Consider the following 17,207-nt stretch of genomic DNA (forward strand, 5'->3'; position numbering starts at 1 on the left):
TACATACCTAGGATCTGAGGATTACTCCAAAATGACTCTCCCACACTATACTTGAAATATTCTTTCTTATTTGATCTCCAAGTCACTCTATCCCAATGAGTCTATACCCTGAATCACCCTCTCTACCAAGCCCCTTAAGAGAGATAGCATACTTAAATTGACTACATATCTTCTTGAGATTTACCTTCCCAATTGCTTCCTTGGATAAGCTTACCTTCAGCCATAAAGCAAATGATGTACTGCTCTGCATCCAACCAGGGGTCTTTTGGAACCAAAAGCCTGGCTCTAAAAATCTCTGGAAATAAACCCTGCAAAAAAGATCCAAACTGTGTGTTTATGTGAAAGTGAATGCACATGCATACATATTGCAGAATAAATTTAAAAGTTTAACGTTCTGCTAATGGGCAGAGGATAGGATGGAAGTTTTAGAAAATAACTTCATTACATCAATATATGTTGACTTATATCTTGTGTTTAGCCCTGTTCTATATGTGAGGGCTATGGCAGTCAACAAGGCAGGAAAAGCCCTGTTCTCTGTCCTCATAGAGCTGCTTCTGACTTTTCAGAATGGTAAAGAGAGCCTACAGCTGGCAGATCATGTTCTTAAGGTCATTAAGGCAATGTTTTCACAAGAGGCAAGCTAAAGCCTTGATATCAAAAGGAATGTCTTTTCATTCTATGTGATTATATTGTGATGTCACCCACCGAAATGAATGTTTATCCTGGCAAGGAGTGCTTGCTTGCTTCTAAGGCAAATTAGCAAGAAAATAAATGAGCACACAGGTGAAAAGTAGACCAAAATGAAATGGAGCCCCACTTTAGCTTTCTTTCACTGACTAGAATTCAGACCCTCCACCTCTATCGTCAGCAATACCTGAGCTAACAGGCATCAGCATACAGTCCAGGACTGAGACATCCATGTATGCTGGATGCAAGAAAGGTTTGGGTGGTGAGGAGAAGGGAGACAGAATATCTTTTTTATCTAGGGAGAATAGAACCATTAGAGATGAGAGACACACACACACAAAGATGGACAAAGACACAGATGGGTCTGGTGGTAGCAAGAGATATAGTATCTTTATGGAATTCTCTACTTTTGAATGCTTGAAATATCAGAAAAGCAGCTACACCTGAAAAGATGTCCTTTAAGGTTTCATTTTAGTACTGCGGTGGCTGCTGCTGCTGCTAAGTCGCTTTAGTTGTGTCTGACTCTGTGCGACCCCATAGATGGCAGCCCACCAGGCTCCCCTGTCCCTGGGGTTCTCCAGGCAAGAACACTGGAGTGGGTTGCCATTTCCTTCTCCATCATTTAGTACTAATGCTCCACAGTTCTAAGAACTAAAGCAAGATGGAAAAAGAAAATCTAAATTCATTATTTGGATTATGTTTTACTTTATAAATCTCAACATTCCTTAAGGAAAAAGCCCTGTGGTTTTACTAGTGCTCATAAAGAAAAAGTGTACTATAATTTTCAGAAGCAATTGTGAATTTTAACACCTTACACTTCTCAAGAAAGACCTGAGTTTAGTCAACACCACCAGGAATTGGTGTCAATAATCAAGATAAAATTTCCTTCTAAAAGCAAAAAAAGTAATTTCTGTATTAAATTGAAGTGAGATCTTTGAAATACTTTTTTTTTAGTTTTATTTATTTTTTTAATTTTATTTTATTTTTAAATTTTACATAATTGTATTAGTTTTGCCAAATATCAAAATGAATCCGCCACAGGTATACATGTGTTCCCCATCCTGAACCTTCCTCCCTCCTCCCCTCCCCATTCCATCCCTCTGGGTCGTCCCAGTGCACCAGCCCCAAGCATCCAGTATCGTGCATCGAACCTGGACTGGCAACTCGTTTCATACATGATATTTTACATGTTTCAATGCCATTCTCCCAAATCTTCCCACCCTCTCCCTCTCCCACAGAGTCCATAAGACTGTTCTATACATCAGTGTCTCTTTTGCTGTCTCGTACACAGGGTTATCTAACACTACTAATTTTACTTTTATGCTCTGGTTTAACCTTCACAACCATCCTATGAGACAGATAGAACTTGAAATCCTATTTATAGGTGTGGAGATTGGGACTTGGAAAAGCTGCATAACCTGTTCAAAGTTACCTGACCATTCAGTGACAGAGCCTGGATTGGAACTTGCACGCGTCTTGGTTGCTGTCTATTTATTTCATGATCCAGTAGTTCATCAGATAGACTAGAGAATGTCACAGTAGCAAAGGAATAAGAAAAACCCTGAATTCAGCTTCCTTTAATAACCTTGAAGGAAGCTGCCAGTGTTCCAGGACCTAATGCAAAGGCATTTGAAGACGGCATACACATTTTGCTTATTAGCAAGCTGATCAGGCTCATCCTCATGGAACTAGTCGGAGAGAATGCTCAAGAAGTTTCAGCTCTAAAGGCCCTTGTTTCCCAAGTTCTTTATCTTTGAGTTATGGGATAAGTAGCAACAAAACTGTGCCTATCACTTCCTACAGAATCCTTGCTCTCTTTTTTCATATCCCCTCACTCAGCTTACAAAAGGAAACACAAGGAAATTTACCAGCCTCACTCAGTGGGCCCATCACTGGGAGTGTTCGCAGTCCACAAGTACAATGGTCCCTGATCAGTTATTGGAACAGATCCATTTTCCACATTTTTGTGAACATTACTGCTAACTGCCTTATCAGAGGGGCAAGAATTTAGGTGGCATAGCCCACAAGTTTATTTTTCTTAGTTAAAAGTAAGAACATAGCCAGACAGTAGTCTGGGCTGGGGTGGTGAGTCAAAGGAAGTAGAAGACCACAAAAGAAATGAGGGAGAGAGTGGCCACACTCAGCTCTAGGGAGCCTTAGATTTCTTTTGTTGTTATTTTCTAATGTCTGTGAACTAACAACTGTTAATGGAATTTTAAGTTCAGCTGAGTCCAACAATGTTGAATCTACAATGAAGAAAATCAGTCCTATTCTAAATTCCAAAACTCCTACCTATAATACTGATACATTTCCCCAAACCTTATTAGTGCCTCCAACAGACTGATATATGCTGTAGGTTCTTTGACAGTGTTGGTTCACAAACATTAATGTGGAACTTGAGATCAGTGGTTCCCAACTTGAATTGCATATAATCCCTTGAGAGGTTTAAAAACTACTGATGTCTGGACCCCGGCCCCATCAGTACTCCTGATTTAGTTGAGTTCGATAAGGCACATCAGATTTAAACTCCCACAGTCTTGTAGACAAGACCACAATCCTCCTGCTTTAGAATACCAGACCTGAGATCCAGATACTTCCCTGCCTACAGATCAGAGGATTCCATGGGCAGAATTAGTTAGGGTTCCAGTGAACATAACCATGTGAGGCCTTCTACAGTTCTGCAAATCCACTTTTTTAAATGACGACTGGAGCTTGAAGACAGAAGTCCACCCTAGCAGACCCATAAGCTACACTTGCCAACAATACAAAACCTCACAGATCTGAGTCAAAACTACAAAGACTCTTTCCATCTCCTTCCAACCAACAGGTAGAATTATGCGGCCAAGGAAGAACCCTTCTTGATCTGCTCCTTGCTTCCTGGACATGATTTTCAGTCAAACTATACTTAAACACGAGAGTACATCTTCTGCCCTATAATTCAGGTTGACCTGGAACTTATACTATCTCTTCCCTTATTTTGTGCCAACCACATGCATCTGACACTCAGAGGAATAGGAATAGGAATAATAGGAATAATTCAAAATTTTCAGAATTAGAGGTATAGCTAATTCAACTTTAAAGGTTTTCTAAGATCATGCACTTAGCAAAGGGCCTAACATCTCCACCTTTAGTACACTTAGGAATATGTGAGTAGTAAATTTATTATCCATGTTACATAGAAGTCTTTGTGGACTTTTCCAGCGTCTCAAATCTAATCATGGTTAAGCCAACAAAAGGATTACAGCCTTATCAAGAGTTTATTTTGCAAGATTGCCACATAGTTCTGCCAGTATCCTGTTTTTCCCACTATGCTGAGCTCAAAGATCCCATTAAGTAAAGTTGAACTCTTCAGTTATGCAGAAATATAAACAGACTGCTCAGTGTGATTTGGAATTAAATGTTCATTTGGAAAAAAATAATGTTCAAATACTAAACAGTATTAACCCCCATAACTCGAAAACCTGGATGTAATAGAAGAAACTCTAAAATTTCTCCAGTGAGTAAAAGGTGTTACATATTCAAAACACACACACACACTTTACCACTTTCTGTATCCTAGTCTTGGACTCTACTTGATAGTCCATGACGCCTGAAGAGTTTCTTGGTGGATAAACCATGAAGAGCAGTGCATACCCGTCACAGCATGGGACAAACCCAATAGAAAGCTTTGTAGAATCAAGTCTAAACCATTCTTTTGATAAACAATTGGTTCAGCCTAATCTGAATATATGGTATTTTGTAGGCTTAGTAACAAGGTAGTTTGATAAAAACATTACAGATAGAGGTGGACATTTATACTATATAGATTTCTATAGACAAGAGATCTAATTCTTGGTCCTAGGTAGGCCAGATTAGTATGTCCACATACAGTTAGATCCAATCAACTACCTTAGCCAAGACAATATAATTCCCATTTCCAAGTAAAATTATGAACTGAAATATCAAGGAGAAAATCTTTTGTGTATCTCAGAAGTCTGCACACTTTCTACTGACAGACAGGAATTCAAGCCACATCTCCTCAGGTGCATTTCTGACAGTGCAATGATGAGTGATTTAGGAGATGACGGGAAGCGAAGAGGGTTGTGGAATTTACTTTTCCGAAAGGACATTAATAACCCAATTCCGCATTGCATTTTTGTTCACTCACATTATGGCTATAAAAGCAGTGTGATTAGGCCTCTGGCTGTAACCACCACATAACTGGGGAGATGATATTTTCCAAAATAGCTGCAAAAATATCTCCTGTCCTTCCTACTCTTCTACTATGTGATATCGCCACTCCCCCATTGAAGGGAAGGTCCAGTTCCTTTTTGTTTGAATCTGGGCAGGGCTTATAGCTGCTTCTATGAGTAAAGTATGGAAGAAGTGGTGCTGTATAGTTTTCAAGACTGAATTACAAAGGCAATGTAGCATTTGTCTTGTTCACTAGAACACTTCCACTTGGATCCTGGAATTACCAAGTTAAAAATTCAGTTACCATGAGGTCACCACACTGTCTGAGGAAGCCAAACCACATGGAAAGGCCACAGGAAGGTGCTGTATTCAACAGCCCAAGTGGCATTCTCAGTGAACAGTCAATGCTATGCTATGCTATGCTAAGTCGCTTCAGTCGTGTCCGACTCTGTGCGACCCCATAGATGGCAGCCCACCAGGCTCCACCGTCCCTGGGATTCTCCAGACAAGAACACTGGAGTGGGTTGCCATTTCCTTCTCCAATGCATGAAAGAGAAAAGTGAAAGTGAAGTCACTCAGTTGTGCCCGACTCCTAGCGACCCCATGGACTGCAGCCTACCAGGCTCCTCCATCCATGGGATTTTCCAGGCAAGAGTACTGGAGTGGGGTGCCATTACCAAGTGCCAGACCTGACTATCTTATCTTGATCATCCAGCCCAGTCTAGCCTTCAGATGACAGCAACCCCAGTGAACCTGATTTCATCCGCTAGAGTGACCCCACACCAGAACCATCCAGCCAAGCTCCTCTCAAACTCCTGATCCAAAAAATAATGAGCAAAATTACATGGCTGTTTTAAGCCACTAAGTTTGGAAATAATTTATTATGCAGCAATAGTAGCCAAACAGTTATTTCAAAGTTACCTCTATTTCCCACTATTCAGACTGCTCCAGAATCTCAGAAAATCAGAAGTTTCTGGCACCCTCAGGAAAGGAGTATCTTTTATGAGATACTTGACCTTGAACTTTCTAACACCTTGGTATTCCTAGAATTTGCAAACAGCTGGAGGCCTTGATAAGCAGTCATGTTATATAATCAGGCAGAGAAAATTATATTTAGTAGAACTCTTCTAAGGAAGATTGCTCCATGTATTTAGGAAAATACACTTGATCAACTACACAGAAGACACAAGATGAGGGTAGGGCAGAGTGAGACGTTCTGTTCATGTTCAAGTAATGATAAACAGTTGCTAAACTTCCTTCTAAGGGGGAGAGAGACTATTCATAGCAGACCTTTTTGCTTTGTCAAGCACCTAGCTGAGTAGAGATTACAAGTTTAGGAAAAGAACTGAATAACTCAGCAAAATAGAGGCAACTGGACCATGTTTGGAAAAAGTGAAAAGGGGAACACCCTGTTTGCTGAATAGCCAAAATGAGAACTTTGGGGAACAGAGATATTCAACAATATTTTGAAGGAGTATGCTACTGAATGTGTAAGGAAAATTTTACCCCCTGTCATTCTTACCAGAATTTTGGTAAATATTACATTGCTCAATCATTCTCTTACTTCAAGTGATTTAGAGAAATATGGTAATATTGAGTTTAGCAAGGAGATGAAAAAGACTGCATATAAGGACCAGCAGATATCTAGGTTATCCACATACTGGTAAAGATGTAGCAGTGACAGAATATATATTTTTGTAAAGAAAAAAAGAAAACTGAAAAAATAATTTAGTTTTTTGCCTCATGGTAGACTTATTTTAAAGGAAGTCTTATACACACACCGTACCCTAAAAATTGAGAGAGAGGACAGGTACACTCAGGAATTCCTAAGCATGATCAGTATTTCCTTCTCCTGATGCTAACTGTTATTTAGTTTTGAAGGAGAAGAATCTTGAGGGGAAAGTTGGACTGTAGATATACAAAAAGGATCATGTACCAGAGTCCCATAAAAATGGCCCAATTCTCTTACCACCTGCTGGCAGTGAGTTTTGTCTCTTGTTATCTCTTTTCAACACTTTCAAAATTATCATCTCACCTGTCCTACTTTTGAGAATAAGCTCTAATATGATCCTAATCTGATGAAAAAAATCTTCCCTAAATTGTTAATAACTGGTGATAAGTGAATGTATTTTATGTATTTAGCCCCCAGGTAATTTGCATTTATAACCTCTGTGAACTTTATCCCGCAATCTTGAGTGTGAGAAAAGTGTACCATTTCTTTACTTTCTTCAAACTAAATCCAAGTTTGAGCTTCCTTCCTCTTGTAATTGTAGAAAAATTGAGCTTCATTCATTACTGAGATTAGTGGGAAAAAGTCTTCTCCTTCTTAGGCTCCATCTATAATCTAGGAGCCTGATGTGTGTGAAAGAGGAAGATTCACCAGCCTTCAGTCCATCCTATCTCCTGATATACATAGTGCAGATTGCATTGCTCTCTAAAGTCTGGTGGCTCCTTTCCTCTTCTATGTGAAGGTGGAGAAAACGTAACTAAGGCAGAAGCCCTGTGTCAGTGTCCAGCCTCCTTAGCTGCAGCTTTCCTGAGTCCTGCCTCCCACCTGGATCTCTTTCATGGTGCAGGGTTCCCCATGAAGAGTTTCATTCCCTCCACTCTTAAGGAGTCTCCCTTCTCCAAGAACACTCACTTCTCTCCCATTTCCTTGGTATATGGTCAGCCCTCTGTATCTTCATGTTCTGTATCTGAGGATTCAGCTGCAGATGGAAATTTTTTGTAAAAAACAAATCCATAAAATTCTAAAAAGCAAAACTTGAATTTGCTGCACCAGCAACTATTTACATAGCATTTACATTGTACTTACAAATAGTTATATTTTGCTAGGTATGATAAGTAATCTAGAGACGGTTTTACAAAACTTTGGGAGAATGTGCATAGGTTATACGCAAATACTACCCTATTTTATATAAGGGACTTGAGCATCCACAGATTTAAGTATCTTGGTAGGGGTCCTGCAGCCAATCTCCTGAGGCATGACTAATCCTTTCAAGGAGATCACCTCTTGTGGACATAGAAGACAGAAAGAGAGATGTTCACAGTCAGATTTGCTTCCTGCACCCACAGCACAGTCCTTCCCTGAGGCACGGGAGAGACTCAGAAGGCAAAACTATCCTCCTAGGGCAGTTACAGAAAAACAAACTGAAAAGGAAAACACAGATTAATATTTCAGTATTTCAACAGAGCACTCAAACATGTATTCAACAAGATACTACAGAAGTAGTAACATTTTCACTCAGATGAATGGTGCTTTTAGAAATGGGTCCTCTAGCACTCCTCAGGTCTGGGAAAGGTCCCTCTTCAGAAAGGCTCTGCTCAAATTCAAAGAACAATGCACTTGAGAAAATCCTGAGTTTAGGGATGTTATTACTGGAGTCACACCTTGAAAAGGGAGACATGCCTGGAAGGACACAGTCCTGAATCGTGTCTGAGCGGTAAGCATTCAGGAAGACTTCTTCCTACTCCAGCCCCTGCCTCCAGGAGAATGTCAGCAATAATTTTGGTTAGCTAGCCAACGGCTTGCCCTGCCCTACCTGAGTCCTGCCAAGAGCAGCTGCCTTTGAAAACAGCAAAAATAGCTTTCTGTGTTAGGTGGAAGCAACAGGACCCCTGGCACTGAGCAGACCTCACACTTCCTTCTTGCCACTTGTTTACAGGCAGCATGGTGTAGGGAAAATGAGGTCAAGGAGCTGCTGCTGTTGCCTTTTTAAGGTCCAGGTGACCAGGGAGATGATGTTCAGAACAGATACCTGATCACTGTCCTCGGTACCCATAAGACTTAGACTCTGACATGTGGCTTCAGAGGGGTTCTGCCAAAACCCCCTGTTATCCTGAGAATGGCAAACTTAAAAGTCTAAAATGATATAGATTTTCATATCTAAACAAGAGAGGTTTTCTAGCAAAGTACAGGTTATATTTCCATAGGATACTCCTTTTTTTGTTCACTTAGATCGAGCAACCAAAAACCTAAGCCCTTAGTCTCTGACTTGTCTCTTTTAGTAACCTCACTTTACAGATGAGGTAAACTGAGGCTCAGAGAAGTAACTTGTTTCAGGTCCTACAGGTAGTAAATTATATGATTCAGAATTATAAGCTATGATTTCTGAATGACTTGATCCATTTGTGGCCTTTTTGGATATGTATTTCACAAAAACATTTTCGGTTTATTTGTTATTTTAAGATAGATACTTGAAGAAGCCTGAAACTTCCTAACATTAATAGAGGCTACATCACTGTTAGGACAAGCAGACAGGTCTTTATTAAATTCTCAGCAAATTATTTGTCTCTGGAAGACACCAGTATATCACAGTTGGCATGAGAAATCTAAACAAGCCTCCTAACTATTTTACAAAGAATTGCTTTCTGTTTATAAGCTGTTAGCTTAATCTAAGCATTAGTGTGTGTACTGGGTGTGTTTGTGTATGTGTGTGTGTTAAAGGTGTCCACAGGGTAAACAAATAAGCTTAATATAGAGCTGAGAAAAGCCAAAGAAAAAGCACTTTGTATACAAAAGAACTACTAGCGTGTTCTGTAGCTTTGAAAAACATTGTGGCCAAACAAAGTGTTCTGCCAGGGGCAACATGGTTTAGCGCTCTATCATCTCAATATGAGCAGGTTATTTTCAGGTTCTATTGGGCTTCAAGGCCCAGTCTAATAAACCCTGTTCTTGTGTACCCGTGTTGTATAATAAGATTAACAGTTCTATTTGGGAAGCTGAAAGGGAGGAGCTAATTTTTAATTCCTTTCATCAAAGTGTACATTTTTCAGAAATATTCTTAGTCCTGAACGATGCCTCTAAAGATGGAAGTAAAAGGTATATTTTCTTTTGAGAAGTTGTAGCTTCTTTATAGCATTTTTTTGAGTTGATTTAAGGTTTTATTAGGACAAGTAATAGTGCCGTGCTGTGTGCTTAGTCGAGTCCTACTCTTTGCAGCCCCATGGACTGTAGCCCACCGGGCTCCTCTGTCCATGGGGATTGTCCAGGCAAGAATACTGGAGTGGGTTGTCATGCCCTCCTCCGGGGGATCTTTCTAACCCAGGAATTGAATGCGGGTGTCCTACATTTTAGGTGAATTCTTTACCATCTGAGCCACCAGCTGCTGCTGCTGCTGCTAAGTCGCTTCAGTCGTGTCCGACTCTGTGCGACCCCAAAAAGGGCATCCCACCAGGCTCCACCATCCCTGGGATTCTCCAGGCAAGAACACTGGAGTGGGTTGCCATTTCCTTCTCCAATGCATGAAAGTGAAAAGTGGAAGTGAAGTCGCTCAGTCGTGTCCGACTCTTAGCAACCCCATGGACTGCAGCCCACCAGGCTCCTCTGTCCATGGGATTTTCCAGGCAAGAGTACTGGAGTGGGGTGCCATTGCCTTCTCTGTCTGAGCCACCATAGAAGCCCAAGAATGCTGGAGTGGGTAGCCTATCCCTTCTCCAGGGGATCTTCCCAAACCAGAATGGAACTGGGATCTCCTGCATCGCAGGCAGATTCTTTACCAGCTGAACTACCAGGGAAGCACCAAGTAATAATAACCACTGCTAATTGAATGCTTACTATGCACAAGTACCATACAGGCATGATTTCATTTAATCACTAAGGAAGTCTCAGGATATAGGCAGCATTTTTCATCATTCAGAAACAGAAACTGGGTTTCAGAGATTTTAAATAATTTGCTTTAAAGAACCTTGTGGAAAGTGATGGAGCTTTCTGACCTCATCTCAAGTCCTTCTGACCCAAACCCTACCACTACACATATTGCCTCCCAACTTGACACTAGGAAAAGGATAAATTATCCACATGGGAGAGGAGGGAGTTGGCACCTGATGACCAAGAACAAAGTTGTGATCCTTGGAAGCTGTGACACTTGCTCCTTGGAAGAAAAGCTGTGACCAACCTAGACAGCATATTCAAAAGCAGAGACATTACTTTGCCAACAAAGGTCCGTCTAGTCAAAGCTATGGTTTTTGCAGTAGTCATGTATGGATGTGAGAGTTGGACTGTAGAGAAAGCTGAGGGCCGAAGAATTGTTGCTTTTGAACTGTGGTGTTGGAGAAGACTCTTGAGAGTCCCTTGGACTGCAAGGAGATCCAATCAGTCAATCCTAAAGTCCTGAATATTCATTGGAAGGACTGATGCTGAAGCTGAAACTCCAATACTTTGACCACCTTGTGCAAAGAACTGACGCATTAGAAAAGACCCTGATGCCGGGAAAGATTGAAGGCAGGAGGAGAAGGCAACAACAGAGGATGAGATGGTTGGATGGCATCATCGACTCGATGGACATGAGTTTGAGTAAGCCCCGGAAGTTGGTGATCAACAGGGAAGCATGGCATGCTGCAGTCCATGAGGTCACAATGAGTTGGACATGACTGAGTGACTGAACTGAATTGAACTGAACTGAGCCATCCCTCCAAGTTAGAGGACAATTGTAACTTTGATCCTTGCTCTGAAGGGAACTTTCCTTTAAGCACAGTGTGTTTTTTTCCAGCTTTCAGCTGTGTAATTTGCTAGGGGAGAAAGATACTAAAATTTAATTGCTTTGCAGAAAACACCTCTTTTTTTCATCTCTTGGGGCCATGGGAAAACAGTAAAAAAAAAAAAAAAAAAAAGCCACATAAAACTAGATCACATGTAAACACTTTTTCTGAGCGAATCACATAGATTACTCTGTCCTAAAGAAAAATCACACTGAGGTTCAAATGTGTCTAAAATGAAAGTATCTACAGAAACGTTTTTATTAGTCACATTGACGGCTTTAAATCACAGTAGTCTTCACAAAACGCTTATCTGAATCTTCATGAAAAGTAAAAATGGTAGCACCCAAAATTGTGAAATTGTGATTAGTTTTTCCACTTGGCATTAACATGGGTGAATATTGTGAACACAATAAGAAGCAAAACACAGAAATTTCAGAGGAATACATAAATATGAGTCCATTTATATAAAATTTAAATATGCAAAATTAAATAATATATTTTATAAGAATACAAATATATGCCGAAACAACTGAGAATTTCATGAGAGCAATACTCTCCAAATTCAAGAGAGTGAGGGGAAGGAAGGAGGTATAATCTAAATAGGACACACAGAGAGCATTAACTGGGTTTGTCAAGTTTTCTTTCTTAAGTCAGGAGATGACTGAGGTGTTTCTCTTTCACTGTTTACATCTTCTGGTTTTTTGAAACATCTCATGATTTTAAAAATTTTCCCTGTTTTTCCTGAGATCAACACATCCTCTCCAAGTGAGCAAAGGTCTGGTCAGCATTGGAGTACATGGCTTTCTTTTGACCTGAGAACTCGTATCTCAGATTAAACACTAAAGACAACTCACAAGATTCTGTTCTGGAAGAACGTGGAGCTGTCCTAAATTTGCAACCTGGGCCCTCTTTAACAACATTCAGAAGTTCAGTAGTGTGGATTCCACGACTCTTCCCTCACCCTCAGTCCTGGGAGCTGGTGAAGAAGGGGTGCTGACTTCCAAAGACAGAGAGATTTGGGTTTCATTTCTAGCCTTACCACTTTCTAGCCTTAATTTCATTTGTAAAATAGACCTAATAAGACAAACCTTCTCACTGGATTTTTATAAGGATGGAATTAGTTACCACTTACAAAATAGTGCCTAGCATGCAAAAAACACTCATAAATAAGTTGCCATGGTTTATGTAAATCACCAGTCTAGGAAAATCCGTTCTGATTCTTTTCTTGATCTTACTTTTTTCCCAGCTATCTGACATTTTCAAATTTGCTTTGTAACTAAAGATTTTCATTCAAATCACTTTCCTGAGACTCATGGTAACATGCTTAATTCATTGTTTGGATAGCCCACTTTCCAATTATTTCTGAACTTTTAAAAAAAGAAATAAAAATGTTCTACTTATTCATGTTTCTTTCATTTTTAAAAGTACTAGTTGAGGTCATGAGACCATTACCTCAGAGTGCTCAGACGTTATTAAAACAAATTATGCTGGGTCACTGCAAGGGGAGCCCTAACACTCATTCCAACAGAGGAGGCTGGGAGGCCCCCTGAGAAGGAGTGAAAGAATGGATCTTTTGTTGGCTCACACATGACATTATTTAGAAATAGCTTATTTTGCTAATATGACCAGATGTGTCCCAGTCATATATAAAAACATTCTAACCCACACTGATTTGCTTAACAAGTGTCCACAACAAGGTAGTTAACAAGACCAAAGGGCCCGTGTCTATTTAAGGGTAGACTTTGTTCAAGAATTACATCGTCTGCTGATAACAGCTCTTCCTTAGAAGTACTAGAACCCTCATGTTAATGGGAAAAGTGCTTACTTGAGCCAGAGATTGGAGGTTTGAAACTTTACTCTACCACTTCCTGATGATGTGGTATGAGTATACTGTGTAATTTCTAGGTCTCTCTTTCTTCATTTGTAAAGCAGGGATAATAATATGCCTCCCAAGAGTTCTGATAAGATTTGAGTGAATACTATGAAAGCATTTGGAACAGAGACAGATACATAACAGGCATTAAATAAATGTTAGGTGAAGTATTAGTTGACTCAGTAGATCAACTTGGACATGTTATCTTCAAATTTCAGATCCTAGTTTCAAGATGATAGGTATGATAATGGAGTGGAAAAAAAGTATTAGACTTTGAGTCAAGAAACATAACTAAATTGTACTTATTACTCGCTCTGTGGCTTTGTACAGATTCCTTAACTTTTCTAAGTTCTAGTTACTGAATGTATAAGTTGGGGCATAATAATATCCTCTCTCTCCATATCCTAGGATTTGGAGAGAAGCAAAATTTGTGTTTCCCCAATCTTCAGATTATGTATTCCTTCTGTTTCTAAAAGTAACAAATACTGTTAAGTGTATGTTTTGTTTTCTCAGATTACTACCTTCTAATGGAATGGATGACCTGCAAAAGGATCCAGTGGAAGAATTGTAGCTCGATTCTGGAATTCTGTCTGAGGGGACACTTTATATGCAAAGGCAAACAGAACGCTAGTTCCTCCACACAGAGCACTAGTAACAGCCATGGTTAGGATAATCCTCCATCTCTGGACAAATGCCACCACCTTCCTGACCTTGTGCTTTTCAAGTTCAATAAGGTGGAATAATTCCATAATAATTTAAATGCCAGAACTACCTTTACTAAGAGCCTGAGTAATAGTTCCTGAACACTCTCCAAATCAAATTTTATAGCCAATTGGCTACATTATTGGGTAAAGGATAAGGCTCATGAAAGCCTGACTTCTTTAACAGTTTAGACCCAGTGAACTGGGTGGTATTCTAGAACATGGTGTATGCATGAAGGTTTACATAATATTGCCTGGAGAACAATAACTTGAGTTAGATTTTCATTTAATTGAATAGAAAATATGTAATTTATTTTCTTCCACTGGAAAAAAAAACTTTAATGTCTAAATAATATGTTAATACATTCTTACTTGAAAATAGCTTAAACCCAACTAACTTCTTGTTTAATGATAGGAAAATGGTATCTCATTGCTGTCTTTATTTGTATTTCTTTGCTTAGTAGTAATATTGAGCATCTTTCCAGGAATGTAATGATTTTATCTTTAATAAGTTATCTTCTGGTATATTCATAAACTTTACTTATTCTGTTCTTTCAACCTTTTTTTCAATTTCCAACATCAATGCTACATGTTTAGTTTTTCAGTGTTTCAATATTTTGGAGTAGGAGCTCATCTTCCAGTTATATAGATCTTTTTGTGAATTTATCACACAAGGAAATATCTAATTGCATATGATACCTGTGACCAAATGACATCTGCTACTCTGCATTTCTTAGAGATGAGGAAATAAAACCACAAAATGTATAAAGCCAGATCTAAAACCCAGATCTTTGGATTCAGTACATTTCCTTCTGAAGCTCTGCAGTTATACGCAGGTCCCATAGAAGCCTAGACTATTTGAGGGAAATTAATTTAGGCAAGAATGATCAAATTTAAGCACCTCATTTCACAGATGAGCAAAGTAAGGTATGAAAAATTGAAATACCTGTGACCGGATACAAGAACACAGGCATTCAGGCTCTAGTTGGGATTCTCTCCACTATTCAGTGTAAGTTTCCATAATGGCAGCATTTCATAAAAAATTTCTAATGTTTTATCCCTATTAGTTACCTGGAGGAGGAAAGAATTCAGAACTCATTCTCTTAACTCATGAAATAATGGGAAATAACATTGTTAAAGTTGACATAGGACACTTGAAAATTAAAGTTTGCCAGTATTTTATTGATATATCTTTGTATTCACTCTGTGAAAAGACAAAGGGAATAGAAATATCCTTGGTTAAAATGAGGGCTTCCCTGGTGACTCAGATGGTAAAGAAGCTACCTGCAGTTCGAGAGACCTGGGTTCCATCCCTGGGTTGGGAAGATTCCCTGAAGGAGGGCATGGCAACCACTCCAGAATTCTTGCCTGGAGAATCCCCATGGACAGAGGAGCCTGGTGAGCTGTTGGGCTACATTCCATGGGGTCTCAAAGAGTCAGACAAACGATACATTCTGTTCATCAACTGTCTGTCTATAGGGTATTTCAAGCATTTCATGACTGGTGTTGCATATGTAATAAGTAAGGATTGTCATTGTTGCTTAGTCGATAAGTCATGTCTGACTTTTTGTTACCCATGGACTGCATTAGCCAGGCTTCCCTGTCCTCCACTATCTCCCCAGGTTTACTCAAACTCATGTCCATTGAGTCGGTGATACCATCCAACCACCTCATCCTCTGCCATCCCCTTCTCCTCCTGCCCTCAATCTTTCCCAACATCAGGGTCTTTTCCAGTGAATTGGCTTTTCACATCAATTGGCCAAAGTATTGGAGCTTCGGCTTCAGTATCAGTCCTTCGAGTGAATATTCAGGATTTATTTCCTTTAGGATTGATGGTTTGATCTCCTTGCAGTCCAAGGGATTCTCAAGTCTTCTCCAGCACCACAATTCAAAAGCATTAATTCTTTGGTGCTCAGTCTTATTTATGATCCAGCTCTTACATCTGTACATGACTAGTAGAAAAACCATTGTTTTGACTATGCAAATCTTTGCTGGCAAAGTGATGTGTCTGTTTTCTAATATGTTGTCTAGGTTTGTCATCGCTTGGGCAAGTATATTTGGGATGAGCAGTCATAACTATCTTGAGGACTTCTCTGAAACAGAAACTGATTTAAGGTCTTTCTTTTATTGGGATACTTCACACCTTTGTTTTTGGTATTCTGAGCTAGGAAATAATATAAACTTTGTGTTTCAACGGCCCTCTTATTTCATCCAATCATACTTTCCTTTGCCTGTGTAAAGGACAAGAATACATTACCTATGTATCAAACTTTAAAACTATTGTAACTACTCTTGGAAAACAGGTATAAAAAGTTGTCCTTAAACAGACATCAGTACAAATCTGCAGGGTAAGTTGCAGATAAGTTGCAGATAAAGGAAGCAAGGAAAAAGGAGTCCTACAAGGTCATGAGCCAAAAAACCTGAATGAATAATTCCTGATTGTTCCTGGGTCCCCAACTTGGTTATCTTCCAGCCTGTATGCAGTCCTAGGCAAATTCTTTAAGCTTTTTGGTTGCATTTTCCATTTCAGTTTGTTTTAAATAATAGGTCAGAACACATGTCTTGAATAGTCTAAGATCTAAAACATATGTTTGTACAATGAGACCACAGAGGTAGAACTACATAACCTAAGCCAGTTTTATTTTTAGCAGAGACTTTAGATGTCTGCTCAACACATTTATTTGTAAAGTAATATTTGTTCATCCAATATGTCATGCTGTCAAGAAACATACCAATGAAGAAGACCAAGTTCCTATTCTCCTGGAGTATATAATCTTGTTGGAGAGCAAATGTCTCAATCATAAATGCCTTTTCTCCATACACAGAGAATACTAGTTTAAAGAACTAGATGTTCAAAAAAGGTAAGGGAAGTGAAATCAGGTTGAAGGGGAGTACACTTGCCCTTTTAAACTACTCTTTGTTTTTTCTTTTTAGCTACTCTTAAGCCAAGAAGAATCTTTACCAATTACCTTCAGGCCCTTAAATAAGAGCCATTGACCTGTCAACTGTATGGATGACTCAGGTCTACTTTATATAATACACTGCTTTGTACCCTACAGTTGTGTAATCCTCCTATTCATGCACATACTTTCTTGGCTCTAAAGCAGAAACATGGACACAAAACTCATTTCTCAGCTGAGTCTATCTTTTTCTTTTGGTGAGGAAGGTTCCATCTGCTCAGATATTCCTCCCTTTAACTTAGTACAGGTATCTTTCTTCACTAACTTGGCAGGTACTTTCCTGCTCCTTCTGGAGATTTCTGCTCTTAGAACAATTATACTCTTCCTCTTACC

This window comes from Bubalus kerabau, chromosome 2, assembly GCF_029407905.1.
Source record: "Bubalus kerabau isolate K-KA32 ecotype Philippines breed swamp buffalo chromosome 2, PCC_UOA_SB_1v2, whole genome shotgun sequence".
NCBI classification, from domain to species: Eukaryota; Metazoa; Chordata; class Mammalia; order Artiodactyla; family Bovidae; genus Bubalus; species Bubalus kerabau.